Source organism: Gracilinanus agilis, chromosome 3 (genome assembly GCF_016433145.1).
Source record: "Gracilinanus agilis isolate LMUSP501 chromosome 3, AgileGrace, whole genome shotgun sequence".
Taxonomy (NCBI): Eukaryota; Metazoa; Chordata; class Mammalia; order Didelphimorphia; family Didelphidae; genus Gracilinanus; species Gracilinanus agilis.
Genome location: NC_058132.1, coordinates 401385886 through 401393679, shown reverse-complemented (window position 1 = coordinate 401393679; position 7794 = coordinate 401385886).

Here is a 7794-nt window from a genome sequence, read left to right as displayed (position 1 = left end):
GACTGGGAAGCATACCCTCCTTTATTGTTTTGAACTTCCCAATAATTTTCCCATTCCTTTATTTCCCGTCCTCACCCCCACCCCATCTTTGTGGCGGAGTTTTAGAAAACAAACACAGCAGCAGCTCCCTTCAAAGCCCCAGACTGTTCTTTCAGGAGGTGCCTTGGGGCCTACTCTGACCACCAGCACAGCTGTCAGTGAGACCTTCACTTGACTAAAATCTTTAAACAGAATTTCTGCCTAGGGAAACAGAAAAACAATATTCTGCAAGCCTGTGCAAAGAATTGTTTCTTGTTGGATAAAGAAAGCCAGAGCATCAATCACTTACCTGGAAGGATGCCTTCTGGGTCTTTCTCCATTCCTCAGAATTGACCTTCCACTTCCCTACTCCATCCATTGCCTGAGCTTGGCAGAAAATGACAAGGCAGTGGAAAGGAGGGGGTGGGACATTATTTTGTGGGTTTGGGTGGTTATCCTTTTTTTTTCCAGAAAAGCTATGATTTAATGGCTAGAAAATCCTCTCTGTCAGATAAGGATTAAGAGGGATGGGGAAATGTGTGTGCCCTATAAAGCCTCAAAGAGGAAGACAGATTTTGTTGACAAATCATTCTGCTTTATCCTCGTGTCCCTAGCACTCTTTGCCCTCTTTGTTCTCTCCATCATCTGTATCCCCTTCCATTCTCTTTCCTTCCATCCTTCTACCAAATCTCAACCAAAATCAACTTAAAATTGGCTTCTTACCACTTAAATGACTTACAGTAGGGCCAAGCACCACTGTAAGTCATTTAAGTGATTTTATGTTATCAAAACATACTGATTTTATGTTACTCATAACATAAAATTATATTTTGATTTTATATTACTCAAAGGTGGGGAGAGAATGCAGGGAGGGTTACACACTTGGGTCTTCCAGCAAATGCAGGATTGTTGTTTAGTTGTCCAATTATGAGCGACCCATTTAGGGTTTTCTTGGCAAAGATACTGGAGTGGTTTGCCACTTCCTTCCTCAGCTCATTTTGCATAGGAGGAAACTGAAGCAAACAGGGTTAAATGACCTGCCCAGGGTCACACAGCTAGATTTGAATTCAGGAAGATGGATCTTCTCCACTCCAGGCCTGACTCTATCCACTGTGCCATCTAGCTGCCCCCTTTTAAAGGTTAGGAATGCACTAAGGTTCTAAGCTATTAAAGGTTAGGGCAGCTAGGTCCAGGCCTGGAGTCAGGAAGACAAATCTTCCTGAGTTCAAATCTGACCTCAGACACTTACTAGCTATGTGACCCTGAGTAAATCACTTAACCTTCTTTGCCTCAGTTTCCTCATCTGTAAAATGAGTTGGAAAAGGAAATGGTAAACCACTCCAATATCTTACCAAGAAAAACTCAAATGGGGTCCCAAAGAGTCAGATACCACTGAAGACAGCCAAATAACCTAGAATAGCTTAGAACTCTGGCACAATACTAACTTTTAATAGCTTAGAAATTAGGTATACTTGTAACCTTTAATGATTTAGGATTGCACTAAGAATTCTGAGATATTCTGTATAAAGTGAATTAAAAATGTATACAAAATAACTCAATACTATTGGAAGAGATCAGGATAGCTCTCAATGCAGAAGATGGTGCTTGAACTGAGGCTTAAAAGAAAAGAGGGGGCAGCTAGATGGCTCAGATAGATGGGAGATTCTGGGTTCAAATGTGACCCCAGACACTTCCTATCCAAGTGACCCTGGGCAAGTCACTTAACCCCCAATGCCTAGCCCTTACTGCTGTTTGTCTTGGAGCCAATACTTAGTATTGATTTAAGATGGAAGGTAAGGGTTTAAAAAAAGGGGAGGAAATCACATGGTTAGGTCTATGTTTAGGGAAAATTACTTTAGCAGCAATGTGTCCCATAATCTACAAAGGAATGAGATCCATTAAGAGGCTATAGCAATGATCTAGAAAAGGCATGATTCAAGGGCTCAGGGTCCCTCCCAGCGATCAGCCTTGACTCCTCCCATTCCATCGTTTTGGCCAAGAAAACCCCAAATGGGGTCAGGTAGAGTCAAACAGGACTGAAATGACTGAACAACAATAAAACATGATCTAAGGTGGACTCAGAAAAGGCTTGAATAAATTTAGTGACAGCAGGTCTATGGCGCATTGTTAACAAAGAAATAGGAGCAGATTCTGCAACTTCCTGAGGATAAAGTCAAGAAAAACTCTGGCAAATGGTATCTTGTGTGTATTGTTGTGTCAGACAGTTGAGAGAAGTGTAATTGTGGTGTGCAAGGAAGCCCTTCTGACCCCTTCTTTCCTACAAAATAACCCTTTCTGACTCAGAATGAGCATGGAGGTAAAAAAAAAAAAAAAAAAAAAAAAAAAAAAAAAAAAAAAAAAAAAACGGGATTTGGATTCAGAAGACTTGTCTCCAAGGAAAGAGTGCTGGGTTTGAAGTCACAAGAACTGAGTTCAAATCCTGTCTGTGACACTATTTAACATCACATGTCTGTGTGTCCTTTTAAATGGTCCCTGCCAGCTCTATGTGTGTGATCTGGTGAATCTGAGGTCTGACACCAGCTAGTTATATGGCAAGCAGGCTGATCACGTAAATATTTCAAGCATCACTTTTCTCATCTTTTTCTTTTATTTTTTAACCTTTACCTTCCCTCTTAAGTCAATACTAAGTATTGATGCCAAGTCAGAAGAGTGGCAAAGGCTAGACAATGGAGATTAAGTGGCTTGTAGTCAAACAGCTTGGTAGTGTCTGAAGCTAGATTTGAATCCAGAACCAATAGCTGCCCCCTTTTCTCATCAATAAAATGGAAGTGATGGTATTTTTTGCTGTATATTTCCTCAACTTGTGAGGAAAGTGTTTTGTAAAATTTTAAGTAGTAGGAGCAGTTAGGTGGCTCAGTAGTGTGGAGTGAGAGAATGTGGGTTCAAATCCAACATTAGATACTTCCTAGCTGCATGGGCCTGGACAAGTCACTTCACACCCATTGCCTAGCCCTTCCTGATCTTCTGCCTTGGAATCAGTACTTAGTATCATTTCTTTTTTTTTTTTTTTTTTAACCCTTACCTCCTGCTTAGAATCAATACTGTATATTGGTTCCAGGGCAGAAGAGTGATAACAGCTAGGCAATAGGAATGAAATGAGTGACTTGTCCAGAGTCACAAGGCATAGTACCAATTCTAAGGTAAGGGTTTTAAAAAAAGTTTTAAGCAGTATATAACTGTGGCCACTAGTGTCCTCCTTTCCCTTCAGGCCTCAGAAAACACCAGGAGATATGTCCTCAGTGAACTGGGAATGCTGTGTCAGTGTTCAGTGAGTAAAGCTAGACACTGATGGACTTTGTAGAAAGAGACAGTTTTTAGCAGCAATGCAATGATCCGAGACAATCCAGAGGAACTCCTGAGAAAAACCGATATCCACATCCAGAGAAATAACTGTGGGAGTAGAAATGCAGAAGAAAAACTTATGATTTATTGCATGGTTTGATGGGGATGTGATTAAAGATTTGATATTAAAGAATTGCTCTTCTGCAAATATGAATAACATGGAAATAGGTTTTGAACAAAGATACCTTTATAACCCAGTGGAAATGCTTGTCAGCTCCAGGGGGGGGAGAGGGAAAAATCATGAATCATGTAGCCATGAAAAATATTCTAAATAAAAAAAGAAATAGACAGTTGTGATTTCTAGTTGGTACTGGGCAGCCTTCAGCAGGAATCTCATGAGTATATGCCAAACTGTCAGGCAGTGCTGCGACAGGACAATCCAAAAAGTGAACACGATCTTAGATATATTGAGAGAAGCCAAACGTTCCGAACAAGAGGACACAATCTCCTTACACTTTGCTCTAGTCAGGCCGTTTGAAATCCAATTGTGGGCACCATATTTATAGGGATATTAATAAGCTAGAGAGTGGCCAGAGGAGGGCAACCAGGACGGCAAAGGACCTTGGGAAGGTAGCATAGGGTTATCTTCAACAACTGGCTGAAGAAACTGCAGCTACTGCAGACACTGCAGACTTCGGGGGGAGCCTGGGATTGAGCTTGGGGACACAGGCGGGAAGGTATTCAGCTGGCCGTCATAGGGAAGAAGCATTTAGATATGTCCTCCTTGGCTCCAGGGGACAGTGCTAGGGGCTACGGGTGGAATTTTCAAAGAGGCAAATCAAAGAAGCTTGATTTGAGGGAAAACAGGCTAACAATTAGAGCCACCCAAAGTGGACACTGGGAGGTGGGAGGCTCCCCCCTTGCTGGAGATCTTCGTTCAAGCAGAGATAAGAAGAACGCCGTCAATTAACGTCGTGGGGGAGGGAGGGTCTCATCGGTATGGGCAGAGATCCATGAGGAGAGACTTGATGAGCTACTTAAATAATTTTTTATGGAGAAAGTACCCTCCCCGCTACCCGCATCCCCACCCCCACCCCAGGTGAAACTCCTCACACACTCCCTTTGGTTAAATCTGATAATCCACTCTTGGATCGTGTGCAGACAGATATTGAGGCTGCCGGCGGGTTTCCATGGCAACCAGCCCCTTGGTGAGTGCTGTACCAGACTGGGTGTGCTGACACAAGCTCAGTACATTCTTTCCTGTCATCAAGGCCACTTCTCTCCAGCAGGGGAGGGGAGGAGGGAAGGGAGGGAGTAAGGAATTGTCTGGAAAATCTACAGCCATGGGGAGAAGTAAGGGGCTTTGCAACGCGGGGAGAGGGGTTTTATTACCTTCGAACCAGCCTTTAAAAGGCTCATTTTAGCCTAATTCATCCTGACCTCTATTGGGAAGGAAACAGCTGGGTGAGGGGAAGTCGAAGAGCGAAATCAGCTCTGCTGCAGTAAAGTAGAAGGAAGCCCTTATCCCTCTCTATTTTGGAGTGGACTTTACCCCTCCCTGTTTGACTGGGGGATGGTAGGAGTGAGATGAGAACACCGAGAAAGCAGAGTGAGACTGCAGAAGAAGGGGAGGGGAGGGTGGGAAGCTGGTCTTTTGTGAAAGTAACTCTAGGATAGAAGTTCTTCTGCCTCCAGTTCCGTGTTCCGCATCAGGAAGCCTGCATTTCCAATCCCTAGCTTCCTCCCCTCCCCCTGGTGTAAGCATCTCCCTTATAGCGGGTCTTCCTACCTCTGTTCTTGCAGCTTCCTTCAATCTTTAGTAAACCTTGCTCTGCCAGCCAGCCAATTAGAGGGCGGCTTTCTCAGCGGTGCTGCAAGGTGACCTGCAAAGGGAAAATGGAAAATGGATTCACTGAAAACTCCCAAATAAGCAGAAGCTTGTCTTTGGGGATGGTACTATCCCCAAGTCACAGACTTGTGACAGATATGGGTGATGATTGGTCATAAAAGCCCCCTGCTCTTGCTTCTCCAGGAGAACTGGTTTAAGACTGTGCCATCAAGCATCCAAATATGCTGAATCATGGGATGATACTTTGTGCTCAAATTGTCCAGTTCTTTTATTGAATCAATGAGGAAACTGAGGCAGAAAGAGATTAAATGATTTGCCTGAAGTCAGAGGTAGGATTTTAACCCAGGTTCTCTCTCCCTCCCTCTACCTCCTACCTAATCCCTTGGGAAAAAAATATGATGCCCATCAAACAGATGAAGTCATTCAAGATATATTTCCACATTAGCCATGTGATAAATAGAAGGGGGGAGGGCAAAGCAGCAAGAAAAATAAAAAAGAAAAAAAAGTTTAAATCTATACATCAGAACATCAGTTCTCTCTCTGGAGGTGGACAGCATTTTCATCAGAAGTCCTTTACAATCAAATTGGATCATTGCATTGATCAGACTTGCTAATCTTTTATCATTGATTATTTTTATGATTTAAAAAAATTTTAGTTAAAACCTTTACCTTACCTTCTGCCTTAGAATCAATATTATGTATTGGTTCCAAGGCAGAAAAGTGGTAAGGGCTAGGCAATGGGGTTTAAGTGACTTGTCCAGGGACACACAGCTAGAAAGTGTCTGAGGTCAAATATGAACTCAGGACCTCTTGTCTCTAGGCTTGGCTCTCAGTCCACTGAGCCATCCAGCTGCCCCCTATTATGTTGTTGTTACTGTGAACCTTCTCCTCCTGGTTCTACTCACTTCACTTTTCATCAGTTCACATAAATCTTCCCAAGAGTTTCTGAAACCATCACAATCATATACCATAACTTGTCCAGCCATTCCCCAACTGATTGGCATTCCCTCAGTTTTTAATTCTTTGTCACCACAAGAAGTCTGCTATAAAAAATGTTATACCGGGGGCAGCTGGGTAGCTCAGTGGATTGAGAGTCAGGCCTAGAGATGGGAGGTCCTAGGTTCAAATCTGACCTCAGATACTTCCCAGCTGTGTGACCCTGGGCAAGTCATTTGACCCCCATTGCCTAGCCCTTACCACTCTTCTGCCTTGGAGCCAATACACAGTATTGACTCTAAGATGGAAGGTAAGGGTTTTGAAAAAAAAAAAATGCTATACCTATGAGTTCTTTTCCTTTTCCTTTGGTCTCTTTGGAGTATCAATCTAGTAGCAGAGGGGTGTTGCTGGTTGAACCCAAGTTTTCCATTCTACTATGAGGACAGAGAGAAAAAAAAAACTTGAGCTAAACAGAAAATTTATTTGGGAACCAACAGGAAACTAAGCTAGAGTAGAGTAAATTTAAACCAGGGTCCCAAGAAGAAATTTTCAGAAGATCCCCCTTTAGTTTAATCACATGTAAAATAAATAGATCAGCTTTAGAGAAAGGTTCCCTTCTTCTCCTGGACTGCCCAATAACATATGTTGCCCTAGGCAAGTCATTTGGCCTCCGCCTGACTCAGCTTCCTCACCTATAAAATGGGAATAATAATATAGCAGGATCGTTATAAGGTTCATCTGAAATAATATTTGTAAAGTACTTTGCAAACCTTAATTTAAAGGGCTATATGTCAATAGCTTTATCTGAGAGGCAGCATGTTAGAGGGCTAGCTTTGAATTCAGGAAGACCTCAGTTTAAGACCTTTGACAAATACTGGCTATGAGATGCATGGTAAATCACTTAAAACTCACAGTGTCCCTAAGCAACCCTTGAAGACTATAAATTATAGAATGATTGTTGATGAAGTTAAAGGTCCAGGATCTTTGACCCACAACTATATGTTTAAGGGGACAAAGTGTCCTCCTCATCCCCAAGCCTCCAAAATAAGATATCAGGGCTAGGAAGGGGAAGGTTTCTAAGGAGAAAAGTTTAGAAAGAGGTGTCTCAGAACATGTCCTTTTGCCACAGTTGGTCCTATTTTAAGACAACTTCTCTTTATATAAGTACACATAAATTTCTGCGCCCTCTATATCTTTTGCCTCTAATATATCTTTATCTTTATTTCCCCTAATTTTAGGCAGCCAGCAATTACCTGGCAAATTGGGTCCAATTAAAGAAAGTTACCCTTTGGTCCCCATTATTGGATGTCCAAAAACCATAAACACCACCAATAACCCCACCATGTCTGAGAGATGAAGAACAGTAAGCTTGCCCAGACTTTTCTGCCTGGGATTATTCCTGTATAGACCTTTGAAATAAGGCACCAAAAGGCAATCTAGTGCATTATAAAGTGAACAGGGAATGGCGAGGATGATGATGATGACTATAATATAACTGACTTCCATATGACACTTGAAATTTTGCAAAATTCTTTATATATATCATCTCATCAGACCTCTCAGCAACCCTACTAGATAAATGCTATGGATATTATTATTCCCATCCTCCAAATCAATCCATCAGAGAACATTTATTAAATTCTTACTTGTGGCTGGGAATGAAAATATAGAAGTAAGATACCCTGCCC